The sequence below is a fragment of the Manis pentadactyla genome, chromosome 3 (assembly GCF_030020395.1).
Source record: "Manis pentadactyla isolate mManPen7 chromosome 3, mManPen7.hap1, whole genome shotgun sequence".
Taxonomy (NCBI): Eukaryota; Metazoa; Chordata; class Mammalia; order Pholidota; family Manidae; genus Manis; species Manis pentadactyla.
Genome location: NC_080021.1, coordinates 8,019,607 through 8,039,493, shown reverse-complemented (window position 1 = coordinate 8,039,493; position 19,887 = coordinate 8,019,607). Strand labels below are relative to the sequence as shown.

At 46.1% G+C, this 19,887-nt stretch overlaps 1 long non-coding RNA gene across 1 annotated transcript in view; it reads left to right on the top strand.

The window, feature by feature from the left end:
- LOC130682795 (uncharacterized) overlaps positions 1-13,503 on the top strand; it is a 109,861-nt gene extending 96,358 nt beyond the window's left edge. The window contains exon 3 of the long non-coding RNA XR_008996119.1: positions 13,082-13,503. This is a non-coding gene — a long non-coding RNA (uncharacterized LOC130682795). The remainder of the gene's footprint in view (positions 1-13,081) is intronic.
- The last annotated feature ends 6,384 nt before the right edge of the window (positions 13,504-19,887 follow it).

Below are 19,887 nucleotides of genomic sequence, written 5' to 3'. Positions count from 1 at the left end.
CTCTCAGAGGCCCACTCAGAGCTCACAGAGGCCGCCCACCTGGGCAAGGGCAGTGGGGGAGGAAGTGTTCATAGGCCCACGTGCCGGTGGCTGTCACTGGACCCCTCAGTGTTCAGACCTGGTTAGGGGTTGGGAGCTAAATCATTTTCTTCCCAAGAGGCTCATGGGCCCCTAGGCCGATGTCCCCAGGTCCTTAGGGGAGAAGGCCAGCTTTTGCCAAGGTAACAAGTCCCCGTGTTCTTCTTGCCCAAATACAGTTCCTGCCCGGTTTACATGCACGGAATCAAAAGGGCCACTGAAGTCGTTTATCTAAGGATCTGTTGTGTTCACTGTAAAGGGAGGAAAAGCAGGAAACGTTCAAATACCAACAGCCTCTTTCACAAAAAACAAAAACACAAAACTTCAGGGCTGCCCCTTCTGACCCCAGGTGGCATCGGCTCTCTAGGACTTTGGACGGAGATGCTAGGCCTCCGCCAGGAGGTCAGAGAAGGATGGCGGAGGCGTGGTTCAGTGTCAGGGAGGAGGAGACAGGCTGGAGGCTCGCCTGCCTGAGGCAGTTCTCGGAGGTGTCAGGCTCCCTGCCTATTTGCAGGAGGTGCTCTCTGAGCTGTTTTTGTGAATGGAGGGCTTGGGAAGTACAGGCTTTGCTGACTAACATTCCACCTGGACCCAGGGGTCCCTAAAGCCCGAGGCAGCCCTGCACTTCCCGGCCAGGAGTCAATGAATCCCCTTTCTGCCTGCCCCTTCTGAAGCAAGGTTGTGATACATTCAACCGAAATGGGTCTCCTCATTCAGAGATGATGGGAGAGGCCAGGGAAGGTGCGGGATGGCACCACGGTGCATGGGGGACATGCAGGTGAGGGATGGGACCCTCTGTGAAGGTGCTCACAGTGGAGTGTGGGCTGTGGGGGTGAAGCAAGCATGCATGTGATTCTACCAACAGGAGGTTTATTTCCTATCTTCCCAGGCCCTCGCTGGGCTCTCTGGGAATGCCAGGGTGATATTTGAGTGTCAGTTTCCTCGTTTGTAAGATGGAGGAAATATTGAGGTACTGATAGTGTCTGAAGGTCAGACGCAGTAAAATGTGTGGAAGGCTGCAGTGCCTGGAGTGTGGAGCTTGTGTGACACTCACCTGGCTGCCCCCTCCTCTTCGGAACACCTGGTTGTTGTTTGCTTTCTTCAGCAGCGGTGATGGTGCTCGCGCTTTATGCATCGGAGGTCTGTCCGAAGTGCTGTCATACGCAGCATCTTGTTTTTCCTTAGGGTTCAGGTGGCTGCCCTGCAGAGAAGTAGCTGGGGAGACGTGCAATTGACATTTAAAATCATCTGTTCTGGTCCAGGCTTTGTGCACACTTGACCTCAGTTAATTGTCTCAACAACCTTTCGAGGCTGGCATCGCCATTTCCATTTTTAGAAGGGAAACTGGGTTTCTGTGGGGTTAGCTGCCTTGGGTCACGCGGCTGGACAGCGGGGAGCCTGATGCAGATCCAGGCGGGGTGGTAGTGAAGCCCCACCTGCCAGCTGGGAGTGAGTGGGGAGTGGCGCTGGCTAGGCCTCACGGCTTCGTGCCAGGAGACCCCTGGCTCTTGGGTGGGGATGAAGAGGAGTGTGCCCGCCTTCCCTCCCTCTCTTCAGGCCCACCAACACCCGGGCCCGAGCCTCTGATGCCAGGTCAGCACGGACCCCCCTCCCTCCTTCTGTGTCTCTCTTGCGCCCTCCCTGAGGAAAGCGAATGGCCTGGTCTCTGGCTAACTGAGGCCTCCTTTCCTGGACTTAAACCCAGCACAGCTGTCTCCTCTCCCCGCACCTGCGGGAAGGCTGCTCCAAAGCAGAAAGCAGGGACCCTCCAGCAGCCCGGAGACCTGGGGCAGGGGGGCTTCTGCACCTGTAAGAGCACCAGATACCATCCAATGTTGTTGTTTTTTTTAAAGAAAGGGATTTATATAAGCTCCCACACATCCGCTTCTTCAATGGAATGAAATTATAAATGGATCTACCTCCCTGGGGGGATTTGTTGCTCTACTCATTTCAGTGCTGTTTTTCTAGACTGGGAGGCTGCCTTCACCCTGTAATACTTACATGTATATTATCATATTACCTATATTTTATAATATTAGCAACTATGCACTGGGCATTTTGTGCCAGATATTGGGGACATGAAGGTGAACAAGATTCAATTCCTATCTTTAAGGGGGTCACGGCTCCTGGGCAGGTGGGCTGAGAGACAAACAGGTAAATGGGAATTTGCAGGGAAGAATGCTAGAGGGTCAGTACAGGGTGCCATGGGGGCACAGAGGAGGGGTGAGGAGGTCACCTTGCCTAGGAGGGAGCCTGAGAGAGGGGGGTCAGAACTGGACGTGCATGAGACGTAGGGGTCAGGCAGGTGCAGAGGAGGTGGGGGAGCAGAGGGGGTTCTCATAGAAGCAATAGCCTGGCCAAAGGCTGGAGACAACAAAGAGGTTCTGGGGAGATCTGAAAGTAGCTTGGTTACTTCTCAGTGTATCACACTTTCTAAATAAGGGTGAGGGCAACTCTTATTGCTTTGTAGCTAAGCATGTAGGGAAAGAAATGGGGTGCTATTGGCCAGCAACATTAAGGCATTTGGCAATTTACAAATGCCCTTGCAGCTCATTATCTCTCTGGGTCTCCCAACAGTCCTGTGAAGTGCATGTATCTGATCTTGCTAACAGTTCCAGTTTTACACCAGAAAAAAAAGGCTTAGGAGAGGGCCATGTCCTTTCTGAGCTTAAAAGTGTGTTGTTTCACACTTTATATTAGTTTTTAATTGCTGCATAACAAATTAGCACACAATTTGCAGCTTTAAATAGCACACACTGGTTCTCACAGTTTCTGTGGGTCGGGAGTCTGGGGCATAGCTCAGCTGGGGCGTCTGCTTCAGGGTCTCACCAGGCTGCAGTCGAGGGTTTGGCTGGGCTACATGCGCATCTGAAGGCTTGGCTGGAGAAGGGTCTGCTTCTATGCTTTCTTAGTTATCGGCAAGATTCATTTCCTTGAAGCTGTAGGATTTATGTTAACTTGCTTCTTCAAAGTCAGTGGAGAGAACAAATCCTACAGCTAATCTGTTAGCAAGTTAGAGTCTTACACAAGGTAGCATAGCCACAGGGGTAATACTCCATCCCTTCTGCCATGTTTGACTGGCTGGAAGAGGGTCTATCCATACTTAAGGAGAAGATATCGCAGGCAGGCATGAATACCCAGAGGGGGGGTTCTTGGGACCACCTCAAAGTCTGTCTGCCACACTTTTGTACCCCTTGCCCAGGCTTCTTCTCCCTCCCCAAGTTCTCTGAAGCAAGGCCCACCCATCCTCCAAATTGAAGTTCAGATGTGTCCCTTACTCCCCCTGGAAGGCCTCCCTGACTGCTTCTTGCTCCTTCCACAGGGCTGCTATTCTGTTCTCTCCCACCTCTGCAGAGCAGTTACTATGAGCTGTTCAACTCCCATCACTGATTTGCAAGTCTCTCCCTCTCCCTGGAACCGAGCAGTCTTACTCTTTTCATCCCTAGTATCTGATGCACGCTGGATGATCAGGAAATATTTATAACTAATCAAATGGATGAATTAAGTCATTTGCTTTGGGTCCTGAGTCTATTTAGGAACTTGATCCCAATTCCAGGCTTCATTCCACCACACTAGCACCTCTCCAATTTCTCAAAAACCCAAATCAAAACTTGTTAGCATTGTGGATACTCCTATTAGGATGGATTAGACTTAAAGGGTCGGCTCCCCATAAGACACAACAGCAATGGATGATGATCCACAGTATTTTAATTGTGTTTTTTATTTTCCAAAGCACTGCCATATTCAATATTATATCCAATTCTTTCAATATCCAGTTGGGTTTGGTCTCCTTGTATGTAGTGTAAGTAACTGAGACTCAGAGGGATGAAAAAATTTGTTTAAAACAATACAGAGAAAAAAATTGCAAAACTGTGTATCGATCTAAGGTTGCTGATTCCAATCATATGGCAAATGTTCTGTGTCCCAATTCTATGTTAGACATCACTTGGGGTACAGATGTAGACAGGATCCATGTCTTACCCAGAGAAAGTTCACACTCGTGATGGAAACAGATAGTTAAGATAGTAAATATAAAACAAATTGATAAATGCAGTGATAGAGTTATGCACATTAATTCCCTTAATTTGGGAATTAACAGGAGCACTACATCATGCAAGCAGGAAGGCGGGGTCTTCAAAGTGTGTCCATGATGTCACCAGGAGCCGGTGGGCACGGAGAATAGGAAGGGCATTGTGGACAGAGAAGAGCCTGCCGGGGAGAAAGCCGGGTGAGGAATTGGGCTGAACTATGAGAAGTTCAGTGTGAGGCTGGAGACAAATGACAGGTAGACACCTCTCTCCTTCCTTCTATTCTTGTTTCCAGAGCATCCTCCCCTCTTCCAGGCCAGTCCTTGCTGCCTTCATCCTCTCCTGCCTTCTCACACCCTCAGCTGGGGGGTCCGTTTCCCCCTCATCCTCACCTGACTCTCACTGTTCTGTGGGTTCTCTGTGCCCCATCCTGGGCTGCCTCGATGCCCCTCACTCCAGGAGTGCTCATGATAAGGCCGCCAGTGACCGCGCCTGGTGTGGGTGGGTTGAGCGCCTGTAGGGCCTTGTGTCATGTGAGCTCCCTCGAGCCCTGGCCCCCTACCCCCGCATCCTCAGGAGTCCTCGCCCATCTGCTGATGCCACCTCCTGGCTCTTGTCCCACTTCCAGCTGCTCATCACTAGCTTCCTTTATTGTTTTTCCTCATATTCCTAGAAATCCTTCAGGATTTTGTCTTCTGCCATCTTTGCTTCCCCTCATCTCAGAAAGAGGAAGAGCTGTGTGTGCAAGGGCTCTGGGGTGCAGACCTTGTTGATTCGATAAGTTGGAGGAGGTGCGTGTGCCAGGAGCTTCAGTGGTGAGAAGGTCTGTTCCAGCCTAAGCCGGAGATGCAGGCAGAAGCAGGTCTTGAGAGGTCTTGTAGGTCACCGATAAGAATGGCGTTTGTTTGGTGTGACTGGCCATCTTTGAGGAGAGAAGCAGGGCAATGACACAATTCTCTTTGTATATTTAAAAGATTGCCCGGGCTTTCTGAGGAAACCATGCTGGAGGGAACAGAGCAGAAGCGGAGCGACCAGATGGTATGTTCAGAAGGTAGAGATGACAGTTTTTGCTGATGGATTAAATGCAGGGCCAGTCCATTGAGAGCCTCTTGACATGGGCAGTCCCTTTGTTGTTCTGTTAATTGCACAAAACACTTTTCCTCTCTGTTAAGCACAAGGCCAAGGCCGAAAGGCCTGACAGATTTGTGCAGTACAGATACAACAACCCATGTGTAGATGGAAACAGTTCATCACTTACCTGGAGAGTGAAAGGAAGAGGAGCCAGAGGTGCCAGCTCTCCAGGTCCTTGTCCCTGAGCCCAAAGCCATGGCCAGATGACAGTGTAACACAAGTTGTGGGGCACTGCTGCTGAGTGTGGTTTTATAGTCTCTTATCTCCTGGGGGTGTGGGGGAAATACACCCCATCAGAACACCCAAGGTCATGAGAAACTAGCTCCTGACGGCTTTGCAGGGGACATGGAGAGGTGGATGGGGAGGAATTTGTATTAGCTCCTCGTAAACCTCTGTCCTCTTGTGCTCTGGAAGGATCGTAAGGTATTCTGCCAAAACTCAGATTGACTAGGTTTGAGGCTGTGTCTGCCCAGCTTCTGTGGATATGTGTAAGGTCACCAGGGAACCAGGGAGGAACCCATATTCCTTAAGTATCAATTATTACAACTGGGATTCATGTGATTACAAATACATATGATGCCTACTGTGGACATTTAGAGTGCCCTTCGTACTTTATACATATTAACTCACATATTTAATCTGCATAACAATCCTGCAAGGTAGACACTATTTTTGTCTCCATTCTTCAGAGGAGGTCCCTGAGGCACCCAGGAGATAAGTAATTAGCCAAGGCTAGTACAGATGGAACTGGGTTTGAACCCCACTCATCATGCCTGCCTTGTCCACCTCGATTTGCCTGGAGCTAGAAGAATATATGGTACTAAAAGGAACTCAACAAAAATCAAGGAATTAATTGAAGACTAAGGCAAAAAACTGAAACTATTTAGGGCCGGTAGATGCAGGCACGAAGGAGCTGGAGAGCTCAGGGATAACTCCTCGCCTTCCCAGTTGGTGATCAGGGTGTTTGTGGAGCCACCGGCTGAGACAGGGTATCAGGAGGGAGAACAAAGGAGGTGAGTCAGGTGAGGCACTTGCTTTCAGACATTTTAATTTAAGGAGGTTCCATGGACGCCGTGTGGAGATGTTCGGCAAGCTATCGAGTAAATAAAAAATGGGGTACATTTTTCCCCTTCAGAATGTTCACAAAAGTATCAGAGATAGAAGCAAGGTTCAGTGGTACAGTAAACCTGGGACAAGAAGAGGAGGAAGGGAGAGAACGAAGGAGCCCCACACTCTGTGCAACCCCTTGGCATCCTCCCCCAGTGCTCTTTCAGTACCGAGGAGGCAGTGCGATCATCCATCAGACTTGGGGGAACTATTCTGGTCTTGACACTTAAGCAGTGGGGTGTCTGGAATTGAATCTATTCTGGTTAATAGTTCTTCCCAATTGTTCTCCCAATTAGGTGATGTTTCAGCTCTCTGTCACATGGGATTTCCTTATTTTTTTTTAATACAGCCTACCTATAATAACTCACTGTCCTTAATTACCTTCAAGTGGAGCTCACCCACCTCCTTGCTGCTGTCCACATGAATCTGGCAGTCAGGCGTCCAATCAGGGTGGACATGAGGAAGGACCAAGATGTCTGCTGAGTCGCAAACTGAAAAGGTCCTTTCAGGATGCGTGGGTAGGTGACAGTTATCACAACAGGTTTGAATTCCAAAGAGAAGAAAGACCTTTGTGGATAAATACCTCTGAAATGAGGGTGAGGATTGCAGTGGGTGTTTCTCCTTCCATCGTGTCTGACCACATTCTCCCCCATCCTTATTAAGGGAGGTGGGTTTTTATGATGGGAGATTTTGGAGTTGGGAGAGATCTTGGAATAGCTGAAATGGGAAATTTGGGTTCACATGGACCGTTCCTGTGAATTTCTGCCTCTGTGTTGGTCTCTTGCCTCTGGTAAGATTGCAAATTCTTCCATATTACTACAGGTCTGATGAATATTTATCTTCATCTTCACGGAGCACCCTGGCAGCCCTAGGGACATTAGCTAATAAATGGAGATCACACTTCCACTAGTTCCCATTTTAGTCACACAGCAACTTTGTGAGATAAACTGTTGTATGTCTAACTTTATCAAATATGGAATTGGATGCTTAGAATGACAAGACTTCTCCAAGATCACGTAGCTCATAGTGGCAGAATCAGAACTGATTCCTAGATTTCTTGATTCTTGGTCTGAACCTTGTTCCCACCACCCCAAAGGGTCTGCTCATTGACAGACCTCACCGCGTACACTTTCTCTCTCCTTCCTTTACCTCAGTGGCATGTGTTTACCTAAGTAGGTAGGTCAACAGTCTGACTCAATGTGGAGCTTAAAAAACCACAGGAATCCCTTTCCTGTGCCCTCACAAAATACCTGCCTGAAACTGAGATGACCTCCGTGGGTGGGTCACATGAACGCTGCAATTCTGGGGGACAAACACATCTACACCAGGCCCTGATAGCCCAGAGAAAAGGTGAAAAGGGAGGATGCTGGGAGGGAAGTCAGAGGATTTGGATCCCAGGCTTGTTTCTTCCTCATTCTCAACATGTTTGTGAGCCAGATAATCACCCTGGGGCTCAGTGTCCTTGTCTGTCCATTAGGAAAGGCTCCTGCCCCTCGCAGGAGGCCTGTGAAAGCTGGGTGATCTGTCAGGTTCCATACAACCCTAAGGCAGTGCTGCAATTATCCTAGAGGCATTCAAACCGGAAGCCGGATACATAATTGCTTCTCTCCACATGGGAAATATGAGGAGGCACTTGCTCATTTCTTTCGCATCTAGGGAATAGCGGTTGTCTGGGGGGCATCTGGTTGGGTTTTAATCAGGCACAGGTGTTGTGAGATTCCTGCAGAATATGGAGGCTCTTTGGGCACTCCTTCACAATCTCTATGTGTAGAGATAGAGGTAAGGTTATTTACACCCCATTTCATTATTCACAGCCTCTTGGAATGTAACATTAAATAATTCAGAGACCATACAAGCTTGGGGATTGATGGTGAAGCTGATAGATTTTGCAAACACAGGGCACAGCAGCTGCAGAGACATCCGGATTCCAGTACAAATGCATAGGGGAGCAACCATGGGTATCCGGTGCTCAGCAGGACCTTGGAGAAAGGCCCTCCCTCTGGTCTGAAAATGACTCTAGATCGCAGGGATGAGAAGTTTTGTCCCTGGGTATGAAATACCTGCCCTCTGGCCACCTTCTAATCTAAAGCTCCTTGAAGGTTGCTCACCTTAGAATTATCGGCTATACCTGGCACAGCAAATAGTCCCAAAGAAGGTGTTCCATGACTTTTAAAAAAGTGGAAGCTCTCATTTCTTAGCTGCTTGTTGTCTGTGCTAGAAGAGACAGGGGGTAAGTAAGCAGAGCCATCAGGACCTGGGAGACCCGTGGCCCAGGTTGCCTGCTCGATAACTAGCCTTGCTGGCCACAGGGAAGGGTAGAAGGAGAGGGGAGAAGGTGCAAACTGAATTCACAGAAGCAGCCGGAGGATGCCAAGCAGAGGGGCACGTCGGGTAGGAAATGTCATGTGGCATTTAGGAGGAAGAGTCTAGGAAACGCCCGCTGGGCTTGCAACAAGGAGGTTGTCTGTGCTCACGTCTGGCCTTGTAAATAAAGCCTTCTTTCTCAGACACTACCCGGCGGCAGGCGCACGGGCAGCAGGCCCATTCAGGCCCACCCGGCCACTTAACTGTTTGGTCTCTGACCCCCCTCAGCCCGCCAGGGTGTTGGGCTCCCCTCTGGCTCACAGAGCACGGGTCCTCTCTCCTGCTTGGCTCCCAATTTGCTCTTGATTTCAGTGCTGCCTGGAGCTCAGGACAATAGGCCCTGCACCTGTCAGTCTCCCAGCCCCATGGAAAGTTCCAGGGTCTGGATGCTCCCTGTCTCAGAGCTCACAGGGACATCACCTGTGGTCTCCAAAGGGGAAATTCAGGTGACTCCTTAGTTGCAATGCCGGTTTTATGTGATCAGGAGTGTAAGCATGAGCACACTTAGGCTGTAAGGGAAAGAAGGCTGGTGATGGAGTAGGGTCCCAGGTAAGGTGTGGGAGCTTGGGCCGAACTGTCCCTCCAGGGAGCAGCGGCCACAGCTCTGCTGGGTGGCACATGCAACAGTGGTCCGCACAGGCCTGAGGCTTCCTGAAGCCAAAGGCATTTGAGCATCACAGTCAAGGTGAGGGATGTTGACACAGGATTTAGGCTGAGAGGTAGGCTATAGGTTCTGTCATGAACAGCACAGAAGACTGAGCTGTGATGGCGAGGGCGGTGGGAGTTGGAGAGACCCTCTGGGGAGGGAGCACAGTGGGGCTGGTCTGGACAGGTTGGCCCTGGGGAGGAGGGTTAAAGGTCTTAGACAGGGGAAGGGCAACCCCTTTCTGAGATGGGAAAGGACTGAAGACCAGGAGAACGTTCAGGGGAAGAGGAAGGAGCCTGAGGGGCCTGCTGTGGACAGGGTAGATGAGCAGGGCTTTGGGAGGCTGGCAGAACCTTAGAGAACAGCTTCCTCTGAGATAAGCGTGATTCCCGGGTGGGAAGTGCTGGCCATGTGGGATCCCAGAGAAGCTGGGAGTCAGGTTCCCAAATGGCAGGCAAGGAAGCTCACTGGAGCCACACATTACGGAGCTCCTGTGACATGTCCCATTCAATGGGGACTCTCTCTCGTCCCTCAGAACTCTGTGCAATGGAGAATCCATTGCTCTTCTCCACTTTGCAGATGAGGAAATGGAGGCCCAGAGAGGTTCACTAACATCACCAGGGTCACACAGCTGGAAGTGACTGAGATGGGGTTGTAATCCTAGTCTTTCTGATTTTGAGGACCTTGGCCAGTGAGGGAGATGGAAGACTCTCTCCATCATCACATCTTCCCCATGACTTATAAACTCCACTTGAAGATGCCTCCAAACAGTAATGGCCATGATGTTATAAGATCTTAGTCACTTCCACTGAGAGTAATTTACACAACATCAGCTTCTGATCTTTACAACAGTAATTACAACGGGATGATCAGAGTAAGCACGACTGTCCTCTTGGAAGGAAAAAATAAAATTGACCAGAGGGCCCCATGACTCCATAGGAAGTTCATCTCCTGGTTGTGGCTGGAACCAGATTTTTGCTGTGTTTTTACACAGGCGTCTCTGAGCCATCCTGCTCCCTGCACATTATCGAGTTTACCCTTTGAGGGAGGGGTGACTCGGGGACTGTTCAGATCCCACCCCAAGCTCAGGCAGTGGGAGTGTGGGGCTGGCGATGTCATCTGCACTTGTGACACAGAGGGCGGGAGTGACTATGGCTTGAATGCTTCCTACGTGCCAGATTTGGAACAGAAATTATCTCATTTAATTCTCCAAACATAAGTAGAAACAAACCTGGGAGGTAGTTCTTGCTAATACACCCACTTCTCAGGCAAGGATAAATGTGTCTGGTAAAGGGTGACATCTGGTCTTTCCTGAACCCAGAGCCCTCCTCTCCCATGGCCTCTTGCTCCTGCCCGCACATATTCCAAAATGCTCTCTGGCCTTGGCTGTCAGAGATCTGCTTCCAACAAGCTGGATGAGGACTGGAAATATACCCTCCTGACTGTGAGGACTTCTCCTGCTCTGACTGAATGCTTATCAAACTGATGGCCGTGCTCGGTTTCATTGCTTTTCATTCCTGCTAGATTGTAGGTTCTATGAGGCAGGGGCTCGGTTCACTTTGCTGGCCATGAATTCTGTGTCTGGCCTGTTATAGGTGTTCAATTAATATGTGTTGAATGGATATTTTATCGCTGAGGGACGTACCTTCCAGAGATGTTGATAAGATGTGAAATTGGGATTCAAATGGACTCTGCTTCGGAGTTGGTGCTCGTCCCATGCCCTGAGAGATTAGGGAAGGGGTGCTGTCAGTGTTAGCAAAGGGGAAGGAAGAGGCAAAGATTGGGAATAAATACTAAATCAAGACCTCCTGAAACCTCTGTGTGAACGTGTCTGAGGGCAGCTCTGATAAGCTGAGGAGGAGAATTCACCGGTGCGGCTGTGGTGGTTGATAAGCAATGACCTCTGGCCCCCGCCCGTGTGTGGGGAGGCCCCCAGTTTGAAATGTCACAGGGCCTGGGCTGTCTGACACCTGCTCACATAAGTGCTTGTCCTCAGTAGAGCCTTTAGGCTGCGTGGGGCTCACTGGAAGCCGCTAGCCTGGGGCCACGTGGTGGAGTAAGGATCCAGAGGAGATGAGGACCCAGCCGCAAGGCGGGCGGCAATGGACTCTCTGTGCCTTCCTGCTTAGTTATCGGCTCTTCGGTCCTGCTTTGTCAGTTCCACTGTCTCTGGCTCCCATCTTCCCCAGCCCTTCCCAGGGGTCACACGAGTGTGTTTACCCAGAGAGCGCTGTCGAGACCCTTTGCCTCCTGTCTTTGGGCCTCTGGTTCCCCGGCAGTCTCTTGGGGACTCAATCCCGTCGTACCAAGAACTCACTAAGGGCTTTGCTGGGCGCTGCTTCCCGTGGCGGCACATGCCCGGTGACGAGTGTCGCCCTGGAAGCCAGACTGCGCGTGTGTGGATCCCAGTTCTGCCCCTCCCCTGCCCTGTGACCCGGGCAGGTCACTAATGGCCTGCTGCCTTGGACTCCAGGGCTGCAAAGCGAGGGTAGGAAGGATATCTCCTGCAAAGGCCTAATGTGAAGATTAAATGAGATGTTGAGTGCAAAGTACTTACCCATATGCCTGGCACATGGCAAGTGCTCGGTACAGTTACTGGCTTCATGGCCTTTGAGGTGTTTTAGGGGTGAGGAGAGACAATGAGATGAAAGCAGTTTGCACAGAATCACAGGCAGAACCCTGTCGTCAGTTACACAGGGTCTCCTGGAGGAGGCAGTATTTTCACGCTGGTGACCAGGCATTGCTCATCGTCTCTGCTCACAATGACAATCTACTACCTTGTGTGTCTAACAAACTCCTCATCCGTAAGTGTCTGTTAGTGCTGTCTCCTCTGTGCAGCCTTCCTTGACTTTCCCAGGCACTGCTAGTTGCTTTGTCTTCTGCTTGCATAACACTCGTGTGGACGTCCAGATTCATGTGCGTTGCATCCATCCGTGGTGATCTGGTTTGGTGCTGGCTTCTCCATCCTAGGCTCTGAGGTCTCACTAATCAATCCTACTCAGTTCTGCATCCAGCACAGGGGCTGGCAAATCCATGTCACCTCAAATTGAAGGTTTGGTGATTCATAGGAGACGAGAAGTCATTTGTGAAATTTGAAAGGGTTTATCTGATCTTTTGCAGGCCTCAGTAAGGAAATATAACTGTGCTATGAACAAAGATTTACATTACTTGTTTTCTTCAACTTTTAACAAAACCTTATAATAATGGAAGAGAACCTACCAGGGGGTTGTGTGGATATATGTAATTTTTTTCCTCCAAGAATTTGTTCTCTGCCTCATTAATAGACACTTTCCCACACATTGCAAGAAAAACCTTTTCCTCCCCTCTGCCAGGAAGGACAGTAAGAAATGACTTGTGCTTTATTTTTTCATGGGTTTGCAATAGATAATTGCTAAAGGCTGCATTTTGGATTGCTGATAATCCAGTTAGGGTCTTGGGCATAATTGTTTCTGTGTAACCTGCTGCCTTTTATTCTCTGGGTTCTGACTTCTGAGGCTGGTTCTCTTGGCAACAGCGTATCTTTGTGGGAGAAAGGAGCACAGTCATTTGGGGGTATTCTTTGCTCAACAGATAAGAAAGAGGCAACACCTGAGAAAATAGACAGGAAATTGTGGGCACCATTGGAAATATGACTGAGACTTTCGTGAATATGCAGATACGTCAATGTCTGAAACCAAAATCTCTCCGAACCTGTGACCTGAGCCCAGTGTATCTTTTCCTCCCACAGCTCATCTCATGGTCAGAACACCTTGAGGCAAATTGTGTCTTTTGTGCATTGTGCTCTGACCAAAGGACCCTGCCAGGGTGGAGGCTGGGGATATGACTTCAGCAGCTGCTATGTTGAACTTATCTTCCTTCTCCAGTCTACCCAAGAGAATCAAAGGAGAAGCAGGCAGGTGTTATGGAAGAGCCTGGAATGAGGTGACAGGATTCTGGAGTCACATGGGGTGACTCCACTCCATTTGCCTCCAGAACTTCAATGTTCCTGCCTGGGTTGGGAGGGAGATGGGTTAGAAACAAAAGTCTTGAACCCTTGGCCCAAGGGCCAAATCCAGCCCTCAGAAATGTCTGTTTGGCTTATAGAATACCCAAAATAATTTGAGTTAATTGCAGCATTTAAAACTCAGTGTGGGTTCAATAAAAAAATGAAACTTCTGCCTTTTGTTGATGCTGGGAGAAATCTAGAAGGCCCGTATTTCTGCACAAGGCTGGAGCTCAACTGTTCTTTTGATGAGAAGCCTTAGTTCACCACAATCCCCACCATGCCCTATTGTAAAACACTGATTTTGTTTTACTCATTTATGTTATCTGCTTAGAGACAGGCATTTGAGTTTGTGATCTTTGGACTTGGGGATCTTGAATTCCCCATCTGAATTTGTTGGTATCTGGCTATAATATGTGGGGGCAATACTATTTTGGCTTTGTTTGAATACAAGTTCCCATTTTATGGATAAAAAAATTGATGGTCCCCAAGAACAATGACAGTATCTGGGGTCATGAGCAGTAATAGGATTGCGGGCTCCTGGTGTCCAGTGCAGTGGTCATCTCTGAGTTGTGTCTTCCACTTCTCGCACAGGATCTCATTGGTCCTGTGTGTACCTATACCACAGCAATCAGCTCCTCAGGATGCTCAGAGCTACAATCAAATGACCTTTAGAAATCAAAAGAGTCAGAGTGCCACTTAGCAAAGCATTCTGGAGATAGAGCTATTGATTCAGATTGCTTTTAAATTGAGAAAATCCCAAACAATTTCAGAAATGTAGGAAAAATAATAATTCATTAAATTTTGAGCACTTGACAGTTTCTGTGGTGCTCTGACTACAGATTTAAAAAGCATAAAGATGTAAGACCTACTGAGGTGATCAGGTTATAACAGTGTTTAACAGCTCCAGTTCCTGCTTTTGTGAATTGAATGTGAATTTTGGCTCGGCCACTTTCTAGTTTTGTAGCTTCGTCTTCTTGGTCTACAACAAAGTAATGATAATGGCAACTCCTGGCCTCACGTTCAACTTGCAGTGATGTTTGCATGTGAGGGTCACATGCTTTGCACAGTGACCCTCACATGCAAATACCAGGTACTGAGACCTAACCATGTGCTCAGCACTTGCACTGTATTTTCTGGACATTCAGAAATATTATCTCCATTTACATTTGCAGAGTTGAGTCTCAGTGGCAAAAGGACATTTTTTTGGCTGAAGTTTATCTGGCTAAGAGATACTGGAATTTTGTATATTGGAAAACCATATAGTATTTTTCACCACATTCCAATTGTTTCTCCCCATTCTCATTTTTGTCTTTTACTAAATTGTGAATCATCCCAGAACTGAGCCTGTTCCTTCATGCAGAATGAAAGGATTGGACCAGATGAACTTAAGCGTCTCCAACCCTGAGATTCTATGATTCAACTAATGAATGAAGAGGAAAAGGACAGCATTAAAAAATAAAAATATAAGCCTTCACTGCATTTTATTTCATTGCTTCAGTGGGATCAGATGATTAAATTAATTAGCTGGAGTATAGAGAGAATACTTTTCCCCCTTACACTGTATTCTCATTTTCTCTCTCTGTTCCCCTTTAAAAGTTCATCTGTACAGGACAAATACTCGGGCCTGATCAGAAATCTTCCTCCTCCTCCACAACCCCAAGTTTTGATTCAGAAAATAGTTCTGAAAAACCATTATTGATGAAGATAAGCCCAGGGTACAGGAACAAAAGCCCAGCTCCTTTTATTAGCTCTCAGCGGGCAGGGGACAAGAGGGGAGGAACTATAAAAGGGAATCTGAACACATCCTCTGATTTTGGAAATTAGTCACAAGATACGTTCTTTTTTCTTTTTCCTGGGGAGATTATTACAGGGGCAGCAACAAAGAGTCCTCAGTGACTTCCTTTTTCTGATTTTCCTTTGTTTGGTGGTGACAAAGCCAGGCTAGATGATCTCAATTTTGGAGGTAGCATCCCGAGCATCCTGGTCAGAGGCCGATTGAATGCACTCCTTTCCGCCCCATCAGCCCCAATCAAGGGGTTGACCTTGGCCCATCAAGGTCATTGAGCTTTGTCACAACTTGTTTGATCTGGTGGATGTTGCCCTGGAAGTCCACAATGAACATGAGTATGTAGCTGCCTTTGATCTTCGGGGCCCACCCCAGCGTCCTGGGAGTTTGATCATGGAATAGTGGTTGAGCTCGAGCCTCCTGGAGGTGCTCTTTTAGATTCAAGCTGCTTTGAGAGTCAAGCCACAGTGTCTCGTCTGCTGTAATGTGGGTGACATGTGGGTCTTCTTTTTTTTTTTTGAGCGGATGCCTTTCAGCATTGCTCTCTGACTTCAGCTTTGGGAGGGGTGAGGGCTTCCTTCTTCACTTTCAGCACCACCTTGGTGAAAATGACCTTTTCTTTTTGAAAATAACATTCCCCCCTCCAAATAAAAATAAATAAAATAACATCGTGGTAGAAATTTAGGAAATACTGAAAATCATTAAAAAAATTGTAAGCATGTCACCAAATAGAAACACTGTTTTATATATATATATGTGTGTCTTTCCTTCCAATGTTTTCCTGTAATGATTATATATATCCTGATAAATATACAGACTTGTACCTAGATCTTTTTACTTAACTTTATGTGTCCGTATCTCCCATGTCATTGTATATTCTTAAGAATGACTTTGATGGCTGCATCCTTCATGCGTGAATCTGCTGCCGTGTGTGTAGTCTTTGGTCCCACATTTAGCTCGTTCGTAGTCTTCACCATCATAGAGGACTGTACCCTGACTATCCTGGCTCACATCTCTGACTGAGCTTACAGAGCCTTCTCAGGACGGTGTCCCACTTACTCAGACTCTAAACCCGACAACCTCCTCGGCTCTGTCCTCTCTCTGATGCCTGCACTTGGGAGGAATCCCAAGCTCTGTGGCAAATGTTTGAAGCCGTTCACGATGCGGTCCCCTCCAAAGCACCCGGACCCTTGCCTGCAGTGTCTTCACACCTAGCTGCAGTTCTGCTCGTTGAAACTGCCTGTAGCACTCACTGCCCCATGCTGGTTCACACCTCCCCACCTCAGCTTAGCACTTTTCCAAGACTTGAGAGGTGCAGATAATCACCTTCACAATCTGGACACACCACCTGTCCCATTATTTAGTTATTATTTATTTTTAAAATTAATAGTTACTTAAGAAGCAGATCTTACCTTAGCTATAGTAAGTGTGAAAACATGGGTTTGGTCTACTGGACACATGTGTCTGTGCATGTGTGTGTCTCATTTTTTCCTAATTCACATGAAAACAAATTCGTAACTATTGAAATAAAAAAATGAAGATTCTCCCTGCATCATCTGAGATTATCTTTCATGGTTGCACATACAACTGTTTTGGGGAACACCGCATTAGCTCCATCCTCTGGCATATTGCCCCCTCTTTTCTGGTGGGCTAACTCCTGTTCATCTCCTGAGCCCTAGGTAGGCTGCCCTGACCCCAAGTCTGAGTTAGACCCCAAGGCCCTCCTTCCTCGCAGTCCTTCAGGACCTTGTGCTTTTTTCATCCTAGCGCTTGGCACACAGAATCATAAGTGTCTATTTGCTTCTGTTTACCTCTAAAAAAGCATTTATTGAACTCCCTTATGTGCCAGGTTCCATGATAGGATGTAATGAGGGCAAAAAAAAAGAAAAAAAGTTACAGTTCTTGAGGATCTCAAAGTCTGGTGTAGGTTCTGCTGTGGCCAGGGGAATGGAGAAAGGCTTACACTTGGTCAGGGGCCTGGGCTAGACAGGCCTGGCAGGGAAACCTTCCACGTGCAGGTGAGCTGACCCAAGACATAGAGAAAATGAGACACGTAGCAAAATTGCCAATATAAATCCAACTACATCGATTGATAAAATAGCAGAATGTCAAAATGAATCACATTGCATTAAAAACTCCAATTTGAATGCAGAGACTGGAAAAAAAACAAACAAACAAGGTCCAACTATATATTGTCTGGAAAATAAACACTTTGTACTTAAAGACACAAATAAGTTGAATGTAAAAAGATAAAAAAAGATATACCATCCAGACAGTAAACACAAGAGAGCTGGAGTGGCTGTACTAACATTAGACAAAATAGACTTTAAAATAAAAAATGTTCCTAGTGGAAAAAGGGACATTTTATGATGATGGAAAGGTCAATTCATTAGGAAGCTATACAAACTATAAACATACATACACCTAGCAACAGAGATCAAAAAATGAAGGCTTGAAAGGAGAAATAGATAATTCAACAATAATCACTGACGACTTCAGTAACTAAGTATCAAATAACTAAAAGAAAATTTGATAAACAAAAAATCAGTAAGGATATGGTAGAATTAAGCAATACCTTCAACTAACCTGACCTCACTGACGTCTGCAGAATGTTCCACACAACGATAGCAGAACACACATTCTTCTCAAGTGCACATGGAACATTCTCCCTTCTCCGTATGGCAGGCCGTAAAACAAGTATCAATGAATTTAAAGTGAAATCATACCAAGTGTGATTTCTGACCACAATAGAATTAAATTAGAAATCAACAGCATAAATCTGGGAAATCAGTTCTCACAAGGATTTGCAGCCACAGTTCACCCTATCTGGGTAGTCCAATAAAACTTCAAGAAAACAAATTAGTTTAAAATGTTTCTGGGTTCGTAGAACTTCCAGAAGAGTGGCATAAGGAAATGCAAATTATTTCTGGAAGAACTCTTTAAACTCAGGCCTCAAATAATTCCCACTGATAAATTTCCAAGAACTATGAGCTAATGTTAAAAATTGCAAAACCCTCAAGGAAGTGAGTCCTCTTGAGTGAGGTCCAGCAAGAAGAAACAACAGACCATGACTCAGATACTGGAGTTCTCAGAGTAAGAATATGAAATAAAGATATTTTTAAAATTTGAACACAGTTGAGACTTGAAAATGAGCAAAGAGGAAGAGCAATCAGTGTGACCAAGCAGATTTGAAAAAGAACCAAAATGATTTCTAGGGATGAAAAATATTATAAGTGAGATTAAAAACTCATAGGTTTAACAACAGGTTGTACATGGCTGAAGAGAGAATGAATGAAAGAATAGGAGAGATTTGAGGACATTACACAGGATATAACAAAAAGAGATAAATGGAAAAAAAGAATAATGAATTTATGTAGAATTTGAATGAAAAGTTCTACATTATATACAATGTAGTTATGTGTACATATGTGTAGTAACATATCAATTTGCAATTTCAGATGAAGGGGAGAGAGGCAATATTTGAAAAAATAATGGCTGAGAATTTTCCTGCACTGATGAAAGATACACATCTACACATGTGGAAGGTCCAGTGAATCTTAGGCAAGCTAAAGTAGAATAAAAAACACATCTAGGTAAAGCTTGATAAAAATAGCAGAATTTCAAAACTAAAGAGGTGATAAAGGCATAGAAACAAATACAGATAATTTGCAAAGGAACAACAAATACACCAAGAGCTTATTTCCCCCAATAGCAACCGTGAAATGCAGAAAACAGTGGACTAAAATCTTCAAGGTATTATCTTCTTATGAGGAAATAACTGGCAATTTAGATTTTTCTTCTCAGGAAATGGTAATCTTTCAATAATGAAGGCAAAAGGAAAGAGGGATTTTTCAGATGGACAAAACTGAGACAGCTGACCACCAGCTCACCCTCAGTGAAGTAATCTCAAGTCTATTTTAGGCAGAAGGAAAAGCATCCTGGAAGGAAGGTTTTCAGTGCAAGAAGAAATAGTGATCAAAGATAGTGGTCAATGTGTGGGTAAATCAAAATTAGCCTTAATTATACAGAATAGTAAAGATAATATCTTGTGGCATTTTAAACACATAGAATGAAAATACACAAGCACAATAGAATATAAGGTGAGAAGGGGGTGAAGGGAGAAGAAAAGTATTCCAAGAGCTTAGACTCTGAAATGCTCAGTCAGCATGCTAGAATTCCTAGAATGGGCCCTGAAAGAATAGAAAAAGAGGGTATAGTTTCCATACCAATAGATGGAAATATATGGAATGAGAAAAAAATATCAGTTCCATAAAAAAGTAATAAAAGAGAGTGGAAGAAAGAAACATAAAAGATCAGGCAAATAGCACAGAATGCAATGATAGACACAGACCCAGGATATCAGCAAGTTCAATAAATGTAACTAGACAAGTTGTTCTTGATAAAAGACAAAGATTGTTATACAGTTTTAAAAAAGTCTATATGGTATTCATAAGGACCTCAAACATCGTAGGAAGGATGAAAGACAGTGGCAAATACTAAATAAACAAGAAGCTAGCACTACGGTCTTAATATTAGGTCAAAATTAACCTAAGACATTGTATGTTACTTTTTATAACTTTCAAATTGTGAATATTTTTCTTTAATATATAAAGGCAGCTAAACCCAAATGTCTGAAATAATCTAAAGTCTGTATTTTACATTACACTGTAGTGATCTGGAATATACATCTGTAAGGTAAATGACTTAAAAAAAAAAAGCTTCGTATATAATTCCAGTGGTAGCATCGTTCGTATGCTCTGGA